The 23,026-nt window shown below is 38.8% G+C and overlaps 1 protein-coding gene across 4 annotated transcripts in view; it reads right to left on the bottom strand.

Moving 5' to 3' along the window:
* CA10 (carbonic anhydrase 10) overlaps nt 1–23,026 on the bottom strand; it is a 201,414-nt gene that overhangs the window by 172,874 nt on the left and 5,514 nt on the right. The window lies entirely within an intron of this gene.

Genomic DNA, 23,026 nt, shown 5'->3' on the forward strand with positions numbered 1-23,026 from the left:
CTGAAGTATTAACCTGGCCACAAGACAAACATGAACACTGTGTATCAACAGCATTAACTTACTTTGCATAAATTAAATTTATGATACCAGAGGCAACTTAGTAAAGTAGAGAAGAAAATAAAGTAGTCTCATCAAAACCTCAATCCACTTATTTCCTTGTAACCTAAATGATGGAGAGTCAGCCTCTATCAATAAAATGACATGCATATATTTCACCACTACCTGTTTATCCTAAGTAACCATCAATGTTAAGATGAAACACTATCCAAACTTAGAAAAAGTGAAGAAAAGCAGCTTTTTTTCAGATTTCTAAACTTAGCAGCAGGAAACAACTGGGGAAAGTTGAACTGCAGTAGGAGAACCAGAGGAGAAGCCAGAGGGAAAAAACATTTGAGCCAGATCAGCTGCCAGAGTAGGACAAAACAGGTAAGAAACAAACATCTTACTGATCTCAGTAGCCAGCCATGTTGTATTGTATCGACATTTCCAATTCCTTAATTACTGCTTAGCTATTACAGTGATGACGACCATATCAATTCCCAAACGTACAGCTTTTAGTGGTTTATTTTGAATTATTTTTGACAGCAGACATTGCTCAAATTCTCCTAGTTTGGAAGCATTGCTTGTTTATCTCCCTGGTCCAATGAAGATGGGGAAGAAAATAAAAACTTCTCTTTTTTTTTTTTTTAAACTTCATCATGCTCCTGACCTTGAAAGAAGACAAATCACTCTCTCTGCCTCTCCTCACCATTTTTGCTTCCCTGCAGTTCTGTGGAATATCCCTCAGAGATTACTTCTATCATCCATCTGTCCATAGTTGTATTTATCCACTGATGCTGGACAAAGTCATACCCTTCCCCCTCTCTGGACTGATTCCTGAGATAGCAGCATTATTCTGGCACTCTGCTACTATTCTGTTATTTAAGAAACATTTTCAACAACCACCCTATTCCAAGCAACAATACACTTGGCTAGAAATGATGCAGCTATGTCTACCTTAGGTGACTGTAGAGAACAGTTTATCCTTCCAAATCTTACTAAATTTCGTGGCTTCTTGGTCCTTGCAAAGGTGTCCCCTATGCATCCTCCTCAGCCACTTCTTCAGCCATTAGTCGAAAGCAGCGATATGCTTCTTTCCTCTGTCTCTTGTTCAGTTTTGAAGTTAAGATGGAAGACATTTCACACTGGCTGCAATACCTGTACCTTCTTCATTTTGCTGTTTTAGAATTTTAATCACTTTCTAAATTTTTGATGTATAAATCCCAGGTAGGAAAAAAAAAAAAAAAACACACCTTCATTTGGTTATCTCTGTTGTTCACAGCTTGCTCTCCTTGTCTTTGAGAGATGAGACTTTGGACAAAGATAAAAGAAATAAAAACACTAAAGGTAAGAATTCAAAAAATATATTTAGTTTAAGGGAACTGTATGGAGAAATATACCACTGCAAAGATTTCATCAGGGATTTCCTAGCTTTCCTTCTTTTCATCTGTGTTCCTGTTTCTTCCAAGTCAAAACCCACAGAAGTTTCAGACAGTCTTTTATATTTGCCAGTAGCAAGAGGAAAGAATTTTCTTTAGTGAGGACAAAACCAACTCAGGACTGGAAATGGAAGCTGTAGCTTTTAAATGTGTATGTTTCCCGTCTTATTGGCCTTGCATATCTGAAGCAGAGATGCCTGGCAGTTTCCAGTGTCCTTTGAAAACCAGACAGCATTGCATCTGCTACCCAGGTTTCCTCCATATTTTATTTATGTTTACCTTTATTCTGAAAACTTCTCAAGGTCTGCTTCTGTGCTAAACCTTGTTATTTCTCTATGTTTCATCTTTGGCCGAGACCTTGACTGAAATGAAAAAAAAAAAAAGAAAGAAATCCTAGGAACTGTGAAAGCCCTGCCTCCTTCACACTCCATGGGGCAGAACTGGTGACAAGCTGCAGATGGGATCATCCCAGTAGCTCAGCCACAAACACCAGCTGCCCACCACCTACTGAGCAAACTACTGAATATGATGGCAGTACATGAAAATCTGTCCGTCAATAATACTCATTGCCCACATCATTTAATTTATAAACATGCTGAACAGTTATCCATCTATTGATATATGTAGATACCCACTAAATCTCTACCTAAATGCAACCACAGTGCAGTACTACAAAGTAACATACTACCTTAGCAGTAAGCCCATGAGCCCCAGAACAGCAGCTTTCAAAATACCAGAGACAGGGAAAAACATCCTCAAGTGCAAGGCAATTCAGAGAAGCTTTCCTTCTTTCAGTTAAGATCCTTATTATTTTAAATTTTTATCAGCGAATGCTTCAAAGAACAATTGAGGGTAACTCTGGCAAATTCTTCTATGCAGCTGCCTGCAGAAAACACTACATACCCTGGGGACACAGACATCCCATACCTGATTATGCACAAATAAATGCCTGCTGAGCTTTCCACATATGCTGAGCACTGGAGATGGGAACAGAGAACAGTAGGATATGCAGAACTACAGACCTAGTCCATAAACATAGCATCTAACAGAAATCAGGCCCTGATGTCCTGTACTTGCTTCTTTCTCTGTGTTTCAGCCTGTCACTTAAGCCTCTGATTTATGCTTTGATTTATGTATGCAGAATTGGTTGCAGGTACAGATGAAAAAGCTGCGGCCAAGCGGCGTGCCCACTTCAAAGCGTCTGCACTCCTGAAAGGAAATTACCAACTACATTCTGCTGACAACTGGCTTGTTGACATTGCCTTTACTAGGATTTGCCTGGAGTCACACACGGCATAGATATCCAAGCAGCTGCAGACTGCTCTGTCTGTCAGCAGTACCAGGCTAACTTGGCTCTACAGCTGCAGGATTAGACCTGGTCTGTGCCTGGGCAGTAAGGAGCACAAACAGATATGGGCTGGCTGGAAATGCCTGTGGAAGTCAGTGACAATGCTAGCAGAAGTCAGACTGGAGGAACTAAGTTAATTCCAGCCCTTTGCTCTTCCCACTAGAACACACCAAGTTTTATATGTAACATCTCAGCTACTCGATAAACTCTAAGTCCACTTATAATAGCCTTCTGAATGTTAGACAAACTATCCAGGAGATTGACAGGATATTTGGAATAGGGAAATTAATCTAACAAAAACAAACTTTTGTTTGTGCACCCCCCCACCCCCAAAATTAAGACATTTTGACATTAGTCTCAGATATTAAAATCATCACAGCAGCAGCCAGGAGAAACTGACTGAATGCTGCACATCTCAGTTCTTCCCTTAATACAAATGCCTGCCGAGCTGTTCGTGAAAACTCTGCACTAGCCACCAGGGAAATGCAGTGAGGGCTGATGAATAATGCATAAAAATCAAAGTCCATTACATCTGGCTGGGTGACCATACAATTACGCAACGAACAATACTACTGACTCTGTAAGCTTGATTTTGAGCCCCGTTAGACAGATGCTAGGGTCAAAATTGGATGACAAAACTGGATGCATGGAAAGGATCTTACACCAGGGTCCTTTATCCAGCTCTCAGCTTCATACCAGGACAGGTTCACTGCAACTGGCATGCTACGATGCCAGGTTTTCTCTCAGCTACACAGACAACGGAGCTACAGTACCAGAAGATGCCAACTTATTTTACATTTAGTCAGACTGATCCCCACCCTTCCATACATTCTTGGAGTTGATCCAGCCACATACCTAAAAGGAATCATGTGTTTTCTTAAATCCTTATGGTACTGTGTATGTGGCATCTGTTTGTTTTTTCCCCAACACAATTTTGTGCAGCAATATGTTGATAAGACTGCTCTTATTTATTTTTTGTACTTTTCGCAGCACCGAAGAGTTGTAGAGGTCATATGCTAGAAACAGCATAAAACACAGAGGACCATCAATGTTCAAGAGCTTAAGAGACCCCATTCTTTAGCTGGAGAACGAACAGCTTAATCGTGACTCTACCTGCTTTAAACTATTCTACGGACCTTCAGAAGTTAGGACAAATCCTTACTGTATGCATCTCCAGTTTGTAGTGTTTGCCAAAGCCCTGCCTTCACCTCCTGGTTCTGAAAATCAGGCATGTTTACGGTCTTCTTACTGGTACATCAATATACATAAGGAGCTTGAGTCTATAACTCGCAGTAATGCAAGCAGCCCATGTAACTCAAAGGGATTTCTTGTACGAGTGAAGATTAACAAGATTTAACAAGACTGACACAGTGCTCTGCAGAACACAACATTTTGATAAATGGTGCTCTTGTAGCAGCTTATTCTAGGCCCATTATAAAAGATTTAAACTGATAGGAATTATTCTACTTCAGATAAGCTCTGAATAGAGTTCCAGAACACACATCTGGAGGGAGACCCATCTGTATCACCATCTTTCTTTTTGAGTTTGGATTTCTTTAATTGTGATTTCCCCAACTGCAACCCAAGGCAGAAGTGAAGAATGTGGCACTGGGCTTGTACTATTGCTACACAGCTCAGCTGGTTGTGTAGCTGTGCCATCAGCAGGCTTGCCCAGTGGTGTGTATTTATTTTACAAACAGTCACCATTTCTTTTCATTATTTTCTGCCATTAGAGGGTAGCCTGAGTGTATGGGAGATGTCAAGATAGTAAACAAAACAACCACCTCTGATACTAAAGACGTAAGTGAGGTCTATTTACTCCCCAAGAACAGAAGACTACTTAAAAATAATCAATTTTAGGTTAATGCTTTCTTAAAATACGGTTTTCTTCTACGACAATCCAAGAATTGTCAACATTTACACAAACAGTTGTTGTAGGGCAATATTTATCCTAGCAGTCTCTGTAGGGATAACAGCAGTTTGAGTTGAAAGATCTACTCCTTTCCCTCTTCCCCACCACAAAAACAGCTCATAATAAAAGAACAAATTTTCTTCTTTGGGTGGGATTTAGTTAATACAATTGCAAAATTTTTTGGTGAATTTGGCATGAGTAAAATGACACTTTGTTATGACAGGCATTTAGCAAACTATCTTTACCACATTAGGATATCAACATTTTCTTTCTTGTAATTCTTTTGCTAGCTATTCTTTGTAGAAGAAAAAAAACAACCAAACAAACATGTAAGGCTTTGTGGACCATCAAGCTATACTACTGAAAATTAAAACAAAAACCCAAACGATTAGGCATTCCATTTTGGAAATTAACTCAATAATCTAAAAGTGATCACTAATCACTTGTCATCATACATCTTTAAAGGATTTTTAATTCACAGTTATAGACTTGTCACAGATCAGAGGCTAAGTACACATTAAAATGTTAGGCCATAACTGTTCTGTTTCTGTTCAGCACAGTGGAAATCCACGGATAACACTACAGCAATTGGAATAAACGTCAAGGTGATACAGAAGCCTAGCAAATTTTAACTGTCTCAAAAAGCACAACAATTCTCACATCGTGTCACTTCTGATCTCAAGTGCTAATCTTTCTCTTCTTCCCCAAGCAACTTTTCATTCATCCCAGGTTTAGAAGAAGACAAAGAAATACTAGGTATATATAAGGAAAATGTTAAAGCCCAAATTCCAAACACCTGCTGAAACACCACCACCACTTTCCTTACACCTGTGTTCAGCCATGTTCTTGAATTTAGTGCAGTATAATGTGCACAAGTGCTATAGTGAAATGGGGTTTGGCACTAGAAAATGATGTGGAGGACATGCACTGGCATATTTTCTTAGGACAATTTCCCCCCACGTACAGGCATTTTGCATAAAAGCTGCTTCTTCATAATTTAACACCCCCTACTCTTCTCCTTGGCACTGTTTCTCAAAGAAGTTAATCTGCAAACCCAGAAGCTACAGGAACTCATCTGACATCAGTCAAGAGAAACTAGTACAGTACTAGTCAGATTAGCATTCCAGCTATAAACACAACCTTAAGTCAACATATATGAGATCAGAATCAACTTAAAATGCCAGCACAGATATTTGTGCTGGGTTTAACTAACGCAATATAAAACTGGTATCATTTACACTATTTCATCTTTGAGTATCAACTAGCTGTGTGCAGCCTTATCTCACGTAAATCTGCAGTAAAAACAATGGAAGATTTGGACCTGGAATCCTCAAAACCCTCAAGGTGTCTTTTTATTGCTTTATAGTTTGTCTGGGAAATTATTTCTGTGCAATGTAGTGCAAAGCCCTGTGACACTGATTTGGCAGTGAGATATGAGTCCACTCTTTGACTTACCAAAGAGGGTTCTGAGCAGCAGCAACTCTTTAATGCTCTGCAACAATTAGGGGAAAACATTTTGACATACCTGAGCAAAAGGTACTACAGAAAGTTCTGTTTAAATGAATTATATTTCTCTAGGCTTTAAAAACCACAATCCCTCCTAATGGATTAAAAGGTGAGATATTTTACTTAACCTCCTACCCACGCTGATATTAAAAGGCTAGCATAGGAATTCTTTAACAGTCCTCCATGCATTACAAGACCTAAATAGTCTTTACAAAGGAAGAGATTTCCAAACTTCACTCCAAATCACAATGGAGAAGAGGATTGCTACACTTCCAAAGCTCTAATAGCTCTGGGCATTGCCTCGTTTTGTAGAAAGAGCAAAAGCTGTCTTTTTAAGAGTCTGATCCCTTTCTCCTCCACTGCAGTCTGGTCAAATGTAGAGTGACTTCAACAGAACAAGATCTGAACCCAGATCTGCACCTAGCAATTATGTAAGAACCTTGTGGTTCTTAGGTTAGGTAAGTTAGCAGAAACTCAGGGGGGGCAACACTTGGAATCATAGAGCTGACTAAAAGGAGGGGACTGGTTTTGCTTTATGCTTTCCTTTGGATGGCTATTTGACTATTTTTCACAACCTTACACTTGGGATGGAGATAGAAAGGCAGCTGGTTAGACTCTCAGTGTAGAAGAAAACCCTGAAAGGCTCATCATTATCTGAAGCCAACCCAGCAATGTTATGAAAGGCCACTTCAGTCATAGTCTTCCTAGCATTTCAGGGTAAAAGTATCGTGTTTTTTTTTAAACACATGATTCAAACTCCTAAAATGTTTGATTCGTGAGCACTCCTGAGGAGGTGGTGTCCCCTTTTTTTTACAAATTAATACTACAGTCAAAGAACGATACTCCCCAGATCTGCTTACCCAATCTGTGGCCTCAGTGTACAATTTTTACTATGCTAAGACTTGCACAGCACTTGATACATACGAAACATTTCTCCCATTGACCTCTTTTAGCTGTATCTGCTCAGCACTTCTGCAAATGGGGCCTCAGGGGAAAGAGGAAACATGTAATTAGTGACCACCCTTGAAAAGTTTGATTAAAGTGAGTTGCCAAGCAACACAAACTCTGGCAGAGACAGGGATAAAATCCTATTCTCTAGAGAAGCCTTAAATTCCTATGTGACTATCTTTTCCTCTTCCTGCAGTCCCCTCTATTCACTGTGTCCCGCAACCTCTGCAATAAAATGAGAAAGTGCTAAACTAGTAACTGTTGTGCAGGCAACAATACTTCTGTTATTTCATACTTGGAGTATTAAGATAACTTTAGATTGTGAGAGTGTATAAATTCCTCACTTGCCTCTCCCCTTCTTTTATTTTAGAAGAAAACTAAAAAAAGAAAGAAAGAAAAATCTACCAAATGGCATAATTCTAGTATCTACCAACGTGATCACAAGGTTAGGTCTTTCCTCTCCTTGCCATACCTGTCTCAGACCTAATTTTCTCCTTTCTCTCTCTGCCTTCCCCATTCCACAGCACCTCATTCAGGCACAGTCTCCTCCACACCAACTGTCTTTTCGTCTCCCCAGCCTAGCCCCAGTACAGCTGTCTTCACCCAGCCAGCCAGTCCCAGTTACAGCAGGTACCGAAATCCAGCCCAGAGCACTTCATCTGATAAACATGCGGGCTTTGTAACTTATTTGAAGCTTATGAAGGAGAGCTGATTTTCCCAGATGCTGATCCCATTTTTATCACGCTTACATGTACATGTGTGTGACATGGTACACATCTGTTTACAAATACGCATAATATTTAGCACCATAATAAACATTCATGCACTTTACATGAAAGTAAGAACAACAACAGTTCAGATCAAATAACCTGGGAAGCAACCAGTAGATGAGATGAATACTTCCTTTAAGAGCAGGTTACAGAGGAACTTGTGGGAGGGGGAAACACCCAGGGAAGTGAGCACATGGACCAGCAGCTGCAAGAAGCTTGAGGAAAGGGGCAGGCACTGCACTCAGCAAGGACAGGATCAGAGACAACAGCTGTTGGAACACATTTTACTGAGCCCCACTGATTGTGAGTAAAGGTCCTGAATGTAATCCCAATAGGAGAAAACTGTGAACCAGTGCTTAAGCCTTAAGGCCCTAACACCCATGGACTGTCCTTGCTCACACTGACATCCTTTCTCTGGCAAAGGATTCTCAGAGCCCCTTCAGCCCATAACCTGTATGCATTTGAAAGAGAGGCAAACAAGTCTGAGAACTGTTTATCTGCAGTAATAGCCATCAGCAAAAGCTTTGGAAAAAATAAAAATAGCCAGCCAAGAGAGATCCTTTATCTAAGACCTTCCAGCCATTGCAGCCAGAGGTTTAGGAATCTCCTGAGCCAGGGGTTGCACTCTATTAACCTGGGAATAACTGAGAGTACCAATAATGACTTCTTGCTTCAAGTTCCTTACTACTTGCAGAGCAAAATAAGGCCCCCAGCTCTCATCTCAAGGAAGAGACAGCCTACAGCTAGTGTGCGTCAGATGTATATTTAGCGAGATCAGTGGAGCTGAGCTGACTTACTGTGTACAATATCAGTTAAGCTGGAGTACCATCCAAAAGCTCCAATTAGGAGGAGAGCTCCATCCTGTCAGGCACTAGATAAATACCTACAGTCATGCATGCCCTATCCCAGGGAGACAAGCTAGGCTGCCTTCATATGCTTCTAATTGGGCTTTCCTTGAAACAGATCCCAAGTCTGCAACATTTGCAGAATGTAGTTGTTTGTTTACTCCACTGGACTGGAACATGAGAATTACTTTACTCTACCCCTTGCGAAATGCAGGCCTTGCCAATATAGCAAAGGATAGAACTCAAAGTCTCATAAGACGGTATAAAACATACCTTCATTCTCCAGGCTCTAGGTATTTTGACTGACTCAGTATCTGTCCATCACAAAAAACAATAAATAATTGTATCAGCCCTGTAGGCACAAGAAACAGGACATTCATAGTTCAGGCATCTTCAGCTGCCTGCAGAAAGTTGTTAGCTCCATCCAGCTCTTTCAGGTGACATTTTGGCCCACTGATAGCTAATTTGCTCTTGAGTCACCCCTTTCTGACACAGCCTTTCATTGTGCTTTTTTCATTGTCGTTTACAGATTGTTTTAAACAGCTTGCATAAGTGTCTTCAACAATGTAGAAATGCTGAGCATCTAAATATGATATGAGATCCATACTGTGATTTACATCATAACTAATCAACTCTGTTAGAGGAATCATTAAGCTCATCATAAATATCTTCAAAAAATGGTTTTGAGCTAGATAAAAGAATGAAAACAAAACCCAAGTCCCAAGTCCGAATGACGTATAAATTCCGTCTTGTAAATAACAAGCAGAACATTCTCTTGGGGGCAGTGGGAACTAAAACTAACTGTTGCCCTTCTTCGGGAACAGCTATGTTAGGTAAGGCACAAGGGAAAAGAGGCCACATAAAACACTTGTAATGTTTCAGCATCACCAGAGTTTAACCTGGGAAAGCTTTTACTGGAATGCTTCCAACTCTGCCAGCTCTTTTTTACATAGCGGATTTTATTCCACAGCTGAAGACCTTCAAAATAACAAAACTATGCAAAGGAAAAGCAGATTGACTTTTTGGCAGGAAGTCAATGTGCAAATACTAATGAAATAATCTGAGTAAGCAGTCAAACTCCTCAAAGGTCAACAGCTACATAGTGAAGAACTTTAGAGCATTTATGTTATTAACAATTTTGTCTTTCAGGATTCTGATGGTTTTTGTGCTCCAACTTATGGGTTTAAAATCAAGATTTGATGACTGAACAGTCAAGCTCTCTATATTTCTATCTCTGTGATTCTTCAGACAAAGAGATTGTCTTGTTCCTATGGAAGCCACCAGACTCCTGAACGTTTAGGACCAGAACTAAAAGCAATTAGGAAAGTGGACTATCATCAGTGCTCTTTCTCATTTGTTTCTGACAAAGCGCACTACAAAAAACCCAATCCCAGTGCCATTTTCCATTGTCTGCAACCTTGCTATTAGTATATATCCTCATTCTTTTACCTATTCCTCCATTCTTTTTTTTATTCCATCCACCACAACCATATGCTTTTTATCCCCCTTACTGGTCTACTCCTGTCCTTTCTCTCTCCTATCTTAGAATTAAGGAATGGGTGCAAGCAATGACAGGAGGTGAAGAAAAGAAAATTATGCTCAGGAAAGCAAGTGTATGACCTCATACTCCCTAACCTTTGAAATACTTTAGCTTTAAAATATGTCACTTCTATTAACAGTACAAGAAAGAACATTTGCTCTACTCTTGGTTGGTATCATCTTCTTAAGTTGGGAATTTAAAGAATCTTTTATTTTTTTGATGCTGCTTTAGATGGCCCCCTCTTTTTGCAAGTCTCCATGCGTATAACTTTTGCCTCTTAAATCACAAGGAAAAAATGTGCATGTAAGGTTAGGCGGTCTTCCTATTTAATGCTCAGAAAGTACACTGGATAAATTTAAACTCTATTAGATTCACTTTAGGCCCTTTCCAAGTAAACAACCTAAATTAATACAAACAAGGTTGATTTCATTTTAGGAGTGCCTACACTACTTCTTGTAGCCTTTTAATTAAATTGATATATTTAAAATCACTTTTTATTTAGGCTTCGCCTACAGAACATGAAACATCCTTAGCCAACAGAAAATCATAAATAAAAATACAAAATACTAGGAGAAATTACTGAATTTCCAATTCTCACTGCCCATTTAAACCACCTGAAACACAGAAGGGTTGAAATGGTTCTTTCTGTAAAAACAGTAGGGGTTGATATCATTTCCACTTACTGTACTACCCACTTTTTAGCTTCCTTATCCCTAACACGGGTCAACTATAAAAGAAATGTGAACTAAATCTTAACCTTCCATGACCCACGAAATCAACAACAGCTTAACCTTTCTGATCCAACATTTACTAAAGAAAAGAAAAGATTAAGAGAAACAAGATGGGAGCACCCTATTTCTGGCTATATTGATGTGCTTGGGATTGCTGGTCAGATCCCATCAGTTCCAAATCAGAGTAATAAAGAAGCTGAAATGAGACTTCTTATCTGCTAGTTGTATTTCTGCATCTCTCACCACCAATCTGAAGCATACGGAAAGCAACTTCCATGCTGGCACGATGCCCTTCCAACCCACATATCAAAGCGCTGTCTCTTCAGACATTGGAATTGAGAAGGCCTAGAAGTAACATCTATGTATCTAACTTATTTAAAGAGTGTCACCACTGCAGGAGAAAAAGAAGAGCTAAGAATCACAGAGAAAGCAATCTTAAGGAAAAGCATGCAGATGTAGAAGGAGGTGGGAAATTAATACAGGTATCTAGGTTTAATGCCCAGCATTAAGAACCTAATTTATATAAAAGGGAAGAGTTGTTGGCTGTAACACTACCAAAGAATTTATGGCAAGTATGAAAGAATCACAGGCACCTTACCCAATCTGTGAGAAAATGGGACATACCTGGGCTTGGCTAAATCAGAAATATTCAATCAATGTATTTTTAACTCTACTGCTATAGTACTCAAAAGACACTGATTGTGAAAACTGATCATGAATAGCACAGTAAGTTCCAGGCTTCTAAGCACTTACTGCAGTAACATGGTCTGTTTCCCAACATCTTTGCAGTCCTTGGAGAGGTGTAGATGCAGATTTAATGAGCAATGCATACCATCTGTTAATATTGCCTTTAAGAGCAACTGAGAAAAAAACAGCAATACCAAGAGTGCAAGAGATGGCAGAAGCTTTAAAAAATGGACCAACCATAACAGGGTTCTCTTTGCATGACTGCTGTAAAAACAAATCCCCCAAAATGAGCAAACTACATGTTTATTTGGTAACTGTTAGAATATTTAAGTCAGTCTTAAATCTGGATTAGAACCATGGAATAAACATTTCCGTTAGCAGAGCTAGTGGCCATATGACTTCCAATTCAAAGCCTAACTCGCCACACTGATGCATCCCAGATCCCAGGGCCTGATCCTGCAGCACACATGCTTTGAGCTAGCTCCTTTATCTTACAAAACAGAAAAGATCTTTCAAGTTGCACTGATTTACATAAACACAGGATCTGTTTGCTTGTTATTTTGCACTCAAGCCTAGAGGGTAAAAACTGCTGTAATTCTAATAGAGTAGTATTTCTCACTAACTCACTGGGGTTATAGCTACTTTGGATGCTAGACACTGGACAGTCAAGCCCCTGGTCCCTAAAGTGTCTAAACAGAGAAAGATAAGTCTGACAGCACAATACATTTTCAGCTATTAGATAGGGCTACTCAACTTCAAATCTACTCAACTTCAATTCTCCTGAAGCCATTCAGTAGACAGTCACAAACACAGGGATACAGAGAAACTACTTTGTGTTGCTCCACTCAACAAATGCCTCATTTGTCTGCAATGTGAACCTGATCAAGTGGGAAGAACTGCTCAGTGGCTGGCCAAAGTGCTAGCTAAAGATCCTACTGTGGGGCTGTAATTTAGAGCCAGGTCTAAAACCCTTGCAACATGTGGTTGAAGCTTCAAAGACTTTCTGTGGAGCTGCAAACATTACTCAGATCCCATATGTTGGGAGCTTATATAATGTCTAGTTCTCACAGATTAGTCTTCTAAAGAATATTATATGAGTCCTTGTATTTATATAGCACCGTGTATTTCCGTTTTAAGTAAGAAAGAGGACACTTTTTCTTTTCATTTTCACAATATCTGTTCTCATTGGTCTACTCACCTCAGTAGGTGTAACAGTTGTTTTCATTTTGATGATGAACTCTCATTTCCTGGAGGATAAGGACTGTACTTCCTAATGGCTGTCAAGACAATTAACTTCTTAAGGGATCTTGCCTCTTTCATATAGTCATACATTTCAGTCTTATGTTAATATTTTTCTCTTTTTCAAGTGAGTTTTGAGAAATTGCCAAAAATCCATTTGAACATTTCAGATTTACTTCCACAGTCCCAGTTTTATTTGAATACACTATTCAATCTGGAGGGAAATAACTGTAGGTCTGTAGTTTGCATGATGAGTTTTCTTTGGCCTCGTTTATCCTACATAGCTTTGTGACAAGAGCAGACGTAAAAGCTCTTTGCAGTCCTTAATCAAGACCTACTACTACTGTGATAACCAGAAGGCAAAAGGATAAGCCAAATCACCAGGGTTCAGAAACAGAGATGGTCACATGAAATAAAATGTTTACTTTAATTACTAGAATTCCCTGACAGAGTTGTAAGTTAAAGTTAAAGCCATGTTACCTTACTTTATGTTAGTATAAACATGTAGAATACATTTGTAGTAAGTTAATAATCATAAAATTTTATGACATAGTGACCCTTTAAATCAGAAATGCATTCGTTTTCAGTGAGTTTAATGGGTAATTAATTTATACTCCCTTTTCCCAAGCAGATTAATGCAATTGCAGTTAAAATGCAAAAGCATACTTTCCTACGACTTTTCCACATCTCCTGCAGTGAACACAAAAGCAAAATATTTCTGCCTGTTTTCAGCATATAATGATAGGAATCAAAACCCCATTCAAAGCAAGATATAATTAGATGATAATTTAAGCATGCTTCCTGTTAAAGAGTAAGTTACGTTGTGTTTTAAACAAACACCAAAATCTAGTTGTTTAAAGCTAGACTGTTGTCATTATTTATTCAATCAAAACCCATTTCATCTTCTGTATGTCATGTAGAAATTGCGTCTACACCAATCTGGCAGGCACCAGGTACTCAACTCCTTTCATCAAAGGAAACTGTATTTAAAAGAATGTATTTTACATTCTCCTATAACAAAATCAAACTCTTTTTTTTTTAATTACACTTTTAGAATGGAGTGTTTCAGAAAATTACAAACACTTGAAAGCCAAAACAATTCCAATTTGCAACTTTAAGCACAGATGTGGTAAATAGGGCCCAAAACACATAATAAGGGCCTCCATCACTCTGCTTCTCTAATATAAAACCATCCATTCAAATTAAATGTCCCCAGAACTCTCCCAGCCACTATCAATCTGATTTCTTCTGCATGCTGTTCCCTCTCCCCTAGTTCCAGTCCCCTCCATATTGTACTGATGAAGACCTGATAAAGCTCTCTTCATGCCTCTTCTTTATAGATCCCCGCTGAAACCCAAACCACTACACTGTAGTGCCCCAAATTTCCTCATATCTCTCTAAATGGATCAACCAGTTCCTCATTGCTTTCCTCTTATTTTTTATACATTGTTTTTAATTTGAAGAAAACTTCTTACACCTGCACAGAAATAAGTACTGAAATTAAGCCTAGCCAGGCTAGATCTCTGGGAACAGCCCTGAGCCCTACTAATCCAAATCCTACACTGTTTTAGAAAATAAAATTTCCCCAAAGCTCTAACTAATTTTGCATTTTGCTACATCTTCAAATGTCAATGAAATCCACCTGAAGGTGGATTTCCACCAGAGGGTGGTGAAACCCACCAGCACTGTTAGCGACAGACAGACTGAAGAGAGGTAGTGGCTATTTTGACAGTTAGGAGCAGTGACCACCACTTCCTTGTACCAAGGAAGTTAAAGCAAGATCTAGTTTCTGTTGTTCTTACTCGAGCCTCTACTAATAACAACTCATCTCTAAACAAAGTAAAACTTTCTTTCCACATTCATTTAAAATGATATAAACTTTTACTGTGCTATAGAGTAATATAAATAAAAATGTATAAATTCACTTCCATTCAGGAAAAGCCCAGATCAGCATCTCAAAGAGCAATAAATAATGGGATACTACTAACACCAAACATCAAGAAAGACAGTTAAAAACATTACAAACCATATCTCAGTAACCTAACAATCTATAGGTTCAGTCAATTTAAAAGATCTAGGAACAGAGGTTTAGTGGATTAGTAACAACAGACCATTAATCTCTGTAGCCTCAATTTTAATCCAGCAATGACCAAAGTGATTGAAAATCATTCTGACCACATGACTAGCAAAGCTTCTAAGCATGGTTCTCTCACATACCTGAATCCCACAGCAGAGGTCACAGGGTGTTTTTAATGGGATTTTTTACCACGAGACCTCTACTTAATACTTGACTAAACTCAATGCCAACATTTTTGGCAGAGTAATTCCATTGCATACTACCTCTAGGAACTGGGAGCTGATCTGAAGCTTCTATTTTAGACTTTATTTCAGTCTATATTAGCAAAGCTTGTACTTCCCCACCCTCCCCCCGGCAGAATATCCAAAACACATTTGTGTAAAACAAATACATTTTTGTTTCTACATAAGACTTTTAATCAATGTGTAGGTATTGATGACTGTCATTCCAAGCAAATGCCAGGAGATTATTTCTGTACCATTTATATAATATGAGTGAAAGTAACATCCAAAACACTTAAGAGTTTTTTAAATGAACTAGTATTATGCTATGTACTCTGTTATTATACCTAAGAACGCTCTATTTCCAAGATTTTAGGTTCTGGGGTATTTAGTGACTAGAATCAATTTTTAGATGTCAAGCAATGTGATGATATTATGTGATCAAGATACAACTTCATCTTTTGGTCCTCCAGAGCAATTACCAGGAAATCAGTAAAGCAGCCATTGAAAGGGAGACCTTTCAGAAACGATTTATATTCCACTGTTATGTGCTGCGTTCTGAAATCTGAGTCACAAGCTCTTTTTCAGGAGCATTAAAAGGAAGATGATGACTATCTTGTCAGATATGCTCTTTTATTACTGTGAAGTAAGGAAGTATTTAAAAACATGAAGACATAGGAAGTCCCAGTCACAAAGAGTAATGAAGTTAAAATGGGAGAGGTAGGAGCACAAGTTATCAGAGTTATGTTTTTGTGTAGCACCAACTAAAACCAAAGCAGGATAATGGCTGGAGAAGAAAAAGGAGAAAGTTTGCAGGTTCCAAGTCCTTTGATAGTCACAGCCCAAATACTTAAGTATGATGTAAATATATTATAGAGCTTTATCTATCCATTTTTATAAATAGTGCAATAGTTAGGTAAACTTTCTTACCACAGTATAAATTTATTCTTAACACCACATATGAAGCCTGACCTCATTTAAAACATGAAGAACTTTTCAATTGATACATACTGACTATGCTACCACCTTCCCTCAGGAGTAGATAGGCAGTGTTTGGTTTGTTTCGGTAACAGACAGAGGGATAGAATGAACCACACTTTTTTTATATATTCCCCATGAGAAGTTCCCTGTATCAGCTTGACTAAACTCTGCTTTTGCAATTTAGACCATCCCAGCTGCTTGCACAAAATTGGCATGAGGTTTACCCAGGCACCACTGTTCAGCACCCAGTATTGTGGGTCTTCCCTCATCACACAACCCAGCAGTGCACACAGGCAGCCCCACAGCCCATCCCTCCAGCAGGCACATAGGCAGCCCCACAGCCCAGGTCTCTACACAGGATGTCCTCTTTATATCAGTACTTGAGGTCTGATCAAAATAAATTTAAAATTTGTACTGGAAAATAAGTGGACCAGAAAGTCACACATGAAAATGATTGTGTACTGTCACCCATCTCTTGCTATTTTTGTTTTTGTTTACCACAGTCTAGGGGTAATCTATTTACTGTTGTGAAAAATGGCATCTGTATCATTCAGGGCATCCATACAGAGAGAGTTAACTAATTACAATGCAAATAATTTTAATTCTGATTGTACTCTCTCTTGCTATGTTAGTCATACTAGAAAAGTCCACAACTTGACTTTACCACACAAAGAACTAATATGATTTTACCTAGATCAAAACTATTTTCTATACAACTGCTTAACTTAATCAGTGATTATGAAAATTTCTGCTCATTTTAGCTGGGCATTTCCAAAGATTTTGCATTACTCGTTTATGATACCACTGCTAGTCCTTGATTCAGCAAAGCACTTAAGCACATCCTTATTCTAAGTTATTTTACACAATTGCATATTAAGACTCAGATGCAGCAAAACAATTAAGCATGTCTTTTACGCTTTGCATTTTGCTGAATCTATGTATTAATGTATAACGATAAAATCTAAAAAGGATGAATAAGTTTTTAGCTGACAAGTATGAAAACACATTAATGTTACCTAATAAAGTTAAATCGTATTATTTATTACTCTATATTGCATCCCCTTCCATAGTGAGCTAAATACCTGTGACTCTAGAGCAAAGACACAATTACAGACTGGCAAAGATGAATTGTTAACACCTTGGAGAGAGCCAAGGGGTTTACTGAGGATAAAAATTATGCATCTGCAGGTAACTTTAAATCCCACTTGCAATTACTAACTGCCTCAGGATCATCTGGGCAAATGAGAGAAGACTGGAGTCCTTGCAGACTATTTTGCTTTCCAGCAGGCATGAAAACTTACTACAACAATAAGATACCACTTATAAATATGAATATTAACAAAAAATATATATAAATAAATGGTGAAGCCAGGCAAATATACTGGAAAATAAAAAGCAGGAGTTAAGACATCATGAGCAAAATGCCCTGAGATGAGGCCACAAAATAAATTCACATATATATATGCACAGCATATCCAATAACTAGAGTAGTAAGTAAAGGAATCTGTTGGTCTGCTGATACCATGAACTCCAAAGAAAATGTAGGGCCAGAATCTGTGGTGCCCTCAACCTTCTGTTGTTGCTTACGCCAGCACAAGGCAGATGTGAAACATGAGGCATGAATGTAGGTGCTGCACTTCAAGGAACCTGTTCATTACTCCTAGTCACAATAAAAACTTAAAAGAGGCCAACTGAATGAATGTTAAAAATTTAAGCAGAATTTAAATAACATGTTTATGGAAGAACCTTGTAATACAGGACTGAATTTTACCTTAGTAATACACTAATTCCTGGAAAGCATGCAAACCAATTTAAGTTAAACTCTAATTGATGTGATTCTTAAATACACCATAAATGTACTTCCTCATACCTTCACTGCTAGTATTATGAAGAAAAAAAAATACCTTCTAATGGACAGGCAGAGAGAGGAGGAGGGATCCAGACCCTGAGAGAACACACCAGGCCCCATGCCGTGACTGTTGCATGAAGCCATGCAAGTTTAAACACCAAGGATAATTATGGTCTGAATTTTTGGGTAGACCTATGTGGAGCCAGGAGTTGGTCTCAATCATCCTTATGTGTCCCTTCCAACTGGGGATATTCTATGATTCTATGATAAATCTAGCTGAAGCAAACTACATGAGGCAAAGGAGCAGAAACTACCACAAGCTCATAGCCCTTCAAGTTTTAGAAGTTTGGAAATGGTTATTTTATGTTTCTCGGGGGCAGATTTGCCTGGTTTTCATCATCCAGCTGCAGCTGTCCCCCTTCCAGTCAGAAATCGAGAGACAGCTTAGTATGTACCTCACAGAAACTGTTTCCAGGAAGATGTTTCTAGAAGGCATTTGCAAGCACAGGAAGTGCCACAGGGGGCAGTCACCTGCCTATGGGGCACAGTGTCCCTGAGGTGAACAGCAGGTCCAAGGAGAGCCACGCAGGGCAGCCACCCTCCTGCCATCACCAGGCACAGCTGTGGCAAGGAGAGGAGACATGTCCCTAGCGAGAAGGTCCGCTGTCAAGCCGATTAATCCAGTCAGTGAGGCGAGGTGAGGTGAGGAGCGGCAGGGTGCGCATGGCTGAGGGGCATGTGGGGGGCTGAGGTTAAAGGCATTTAGTTCTGAGCCACAGAGGCACCACACGTGGCTTCTCTTGCCACAGCAGTCTGAGCCAAGGCTATGTGGCTGTGTAGGATCAGAAATGACGTGGAAGGGAGAGGCAGATCCTGGGGGTGTTGGGGTGAGGCTGCAGAGCCCGTGGGCTTGCCCCCCAGGGCCTGTCAGCACCTTCTCTCCTGGCTCCGGCACCCACGGGCTCCCTCATTTCACTGAGGTGATTCAGTGTCAGAGCCTGACCAGAAACAAGGTTTAAGAGTAATTCAAGTGCTTCAAGGTGCAACTGAGAGTGAAAATGAATTGTAATTAAATATTTATATTGCTGTTGGGAGACTTGTCACACATTTTACCTCAGGATCTCTGTTGTGGAAGTGTGACCAACACTACTTACTATCTGCAAATTCTTCCAAGGTTTACGAATGAACCACACCATTGTTTTTTCTTTTTTATTGAAGTACAACCCAGTCTCTTCCCATCCATTACTTTCATTCTTGGAAAAATCCAGGCTGCACAATCCCATTCAGACAAATCTGCTGACAGTGGCTGTTCACACCCTCCCAAGCATCAAACACCTTTTCTTTCAAGCAACAGTTGCCCTTCCTTTCCATAACTAACTGCAGCTTCCCCTATGGGAAATTACATACCTGCAAATGCTATAGCTTTCTACCCATGTATGAACAAATAGCTTATTCTCCATATAATTTCATTTTTAGAGGACTGTGTATTAAAGTATTACTATGATTTACTGCCAGCATGCAGCAATCTTCAGTACCACCTTGCTCTTAAAGAGAAAATTAGAATCAGTTTCTTTTTTTCTGCCACAGTGGCAAACGCAAATTAACGCTCCTTCTAGCAGCCCAAGTATGTCATTTGGCCAAACAAAATTTAGCTGTGGCTGTAGCAATCCTTCCCACTCCCTTCAGTTACCCAACTGCCAGAAGAGCTATCAGGCAGTTTGCTGGAAGGCATGGTCATTCCAACATCACTTTGAACGATACAGTTTTCCATACTCAGGCTCACCAAAAGGCCTTTCAGTATTGCTCATTATCTTGCAGCATTAAAAAGGCAAATTCTGTAGGAGTCCTGCTATGCTAGTCTTTCTACCCATGGCAGAACAGAAAAACTCCATTCTGAGGACTATTCTTGAAGCAGAACAGGGCATTATAGTAGTTAACAGTAGGAAAGAACTTAAATTGGAAACAACCCACAAAACTGACAAGATGATTTTGCAAAAAAAACCATTTTCCCTCTAAATCCATCTACTCAAACATTACTTCCAAAAGCTAGAGATGTCAACACATTTAGAGTTTAGCTTCCTCCTCCCTGCATGTGCTTAAAAGCCACTTTGGACCAGACAGTGCACAACTCTGTTCCATGCTTAAAAGCCAGATGACAAACATAGGGTATTCTGAGCTTGATCAAGTTAAGCACTTGATACAGAAAGGAAGAAAGAATGTCAGAATGAATAGATAACATTATGGATAACACCCATCTTTATTTCATTATCTTGTTAAAAAGTACATTCCAATTATTATTTTTTTGTGAACTACAGCTGCTGTGATATTTTTCTAGTAATAACATTACAAAAGATGACACTGTGGGACATATTAATTTAATATTATTTTACTACAGAAATACAGATCCACAAATCTAAACCACAAGTACTTTTGTATGGAAAAATACACCAAACAATGAAAGCATCTTTTGTTTAGTTCTGCCCATTGCTTTCATTACTCTGGGTCTGTGTGAACTAATCACCAATCATTTTTCAAGATAAATAAAAGATAAAAGGAAATATTTTAGGGCTGTTGCCCTGGATAGAGCTGTACATGACACCCCATTGTTCTCAACAGCAGCACGGAGATCTGCCATTTAAAGCTTTTCTCATTGTCAAGCATTAAGTTTTTGAAAGTTGTAAGGCCCAAATCTCATTAACACTAAAGCAATTTATAACATTTTCAGAGTTACAAGGTCTTTTAAAGTGTGTATAAATATAGGTTTCCTTATGCCTTCTTACCTCAACTGTCAACTGCTAAGTACTGCATGAAACCTTTCCCATATTGGTAAATAACATTACACTGCCTATGACACAGCCAGTACTTGCCTGTATCACCAGAAAGGTTACTATGCTACACAGAACATAGGTCTAAAATGTTTTAGTCATCTATTTTTATGACAATAATAACTTCCTATTATATCTCAAGATCCAGTGGAATTTCAGTGGAAGACCTTTGATAGCTTTTTAACAATCAATGTTTAAATCAGCAATAAAACATTCTACTTTGAATTCAAATGTAAACAGTTTGGGCTATAAATTACCCTATTACCCTGTTTTTAAAGAATGTATTTCCTAATTATTTAGCATTACTGTTTCAATTTATCTATCACAATGGAATTTTGTTCCATTTTTTCTCCACTGTATGGACAGGCACTTTTGCACCTTCTGATGGCATTGAGGGTTGGAACTATGATGATCTTTTAGGTCGCTTCCAACTCGAGCCATTCTATGATTACAATGGAAATACAGTCATACTAGACAATATTGCCTCTAAACAAGTCATTAAAAACTTTGTTGCCTATTTTCTGTTCCTCACAACATGATGCATAGTTAAGATGAAAGGAAGATAGGATCAAAATAACACTTATCACAGTATGTCAGTGTTGTCCATAACTGTCATCTAGTTTTGTCTAATGCTTGAGCTGGTAATAAGATGATGTTAAACAGGCTTATATAGTCTTCTATTAACAGCCCAGATGGACCGATCTTCATTCTTTGCCATGTTAAGTTTAGCAATAAACAATTGGTAACGGTGAAAACAGCAGTTCACTCCTCATCTAAATGACAGCCTATCAGCCAAGTGGGAAAGCAATGCTTTGACCAATAGCAACAAATCAGAAAATCAGCCTTTTATAGTAGGCAGAATTCCTTGTTCATTGTTATACAAGGAATATTCATAATGCAGATGGCAAGCCCTTTCAGTCCTTGCTGAATTCAAAATCTAGCTGTAACAGACTTTAAAACAAAAACATTTTCAAGGGCAAAATTTCTCTCTAACATCAGCTGTATCTTAAAGACTTAAAGAATACCTTTAAATTGAGAGTGCTTATTTGAGTTGGGGTTTTATTCTTGTTTTAAATAATTTTGTTTTGGAGGGCTAGTATCTAGATCAATTGGATTACCAATGAGGCAACACAATGAGGACAAGAGGTCCCTTTGAAAACTGGATATATTCATCACTGAGATTTGGAAAACAATAGCAATGATTACCATTTTCTTCCCCTCAGTTTATTGGATGGAAAATAGCTCAGCATAATATGTGCAAAACTATTCATAAATGTTCCTTTCTACTACCTTTACATAGGTTAAAAATATTGGTGTTGTTTTGACACTTTAGCGCCTATCTGGTCACGCTCTAGCTGTAAAACTAACAACAAAAATAGAATGATGAAAAACACAGGACACGCACACACAACCACACAAAAAAAAAGTAAAGCAGACATTTATAGGAGACTACAAGGCTATTTCCATAGAATTCTAAAGCAGAAACATCTTCACACCTTTTGAAAAGGCGGCAACATCTCTGAAGTGAGAAAGCATTCAAATGATAAGAAACTGAGAGTCTTTGGATACAACATATGGCCTCCATCCTGTGTTTGAATGTGAGCAGGAGGATTGAGTCCACGTGGATTTTCAGTAACATCAACAAACCCCATGCAAGCATGAAGGTTTGCCCACACACATGAAGCTGTGGAGATCGGATAAAGCAGAAAAGAATACTATAGTGGATCGGATGCCAGAAGCTCTTAGGCACCAGATGTACCAGGCTGCATATTCCACATGCCTATGCGCCTAGTGATTGCTTTCCTCTCGCATATATCTGTGCTATGAATAATTTCTTCCCCTAGGATATCACATTTCTTAACAAAAGTGCCAGAAAACGCTATTTCTATGACATTGAGAATAATTAACGTGGTTTCAACATTTTTGTCCAAACATAACAATGAAGCATTCAGCATTAGCTACCAGTGGACATGAGAGCCTTGGTATTCTCTTCTACAAGCACACATGCTGCCTTGAATTACCGCCAGTTGTACAAGGGCAGGAGAAGAAGAGTTATCAGACCTTACACA

The sequence above is a fragment of the Cygnus olor genome, chromosome 18, assembly GCF_009769625.2.
Source record: "Cygnus olor isolate bCygOlo1 chromosome 18, bCygOlo1.pri.v2, whole genome shotgun sequence".
NCBI lineage: Eukaryota > Metazoa > Chordata > Aves > Anseriformes > Anatidae > Cygnus > Cygnus olor.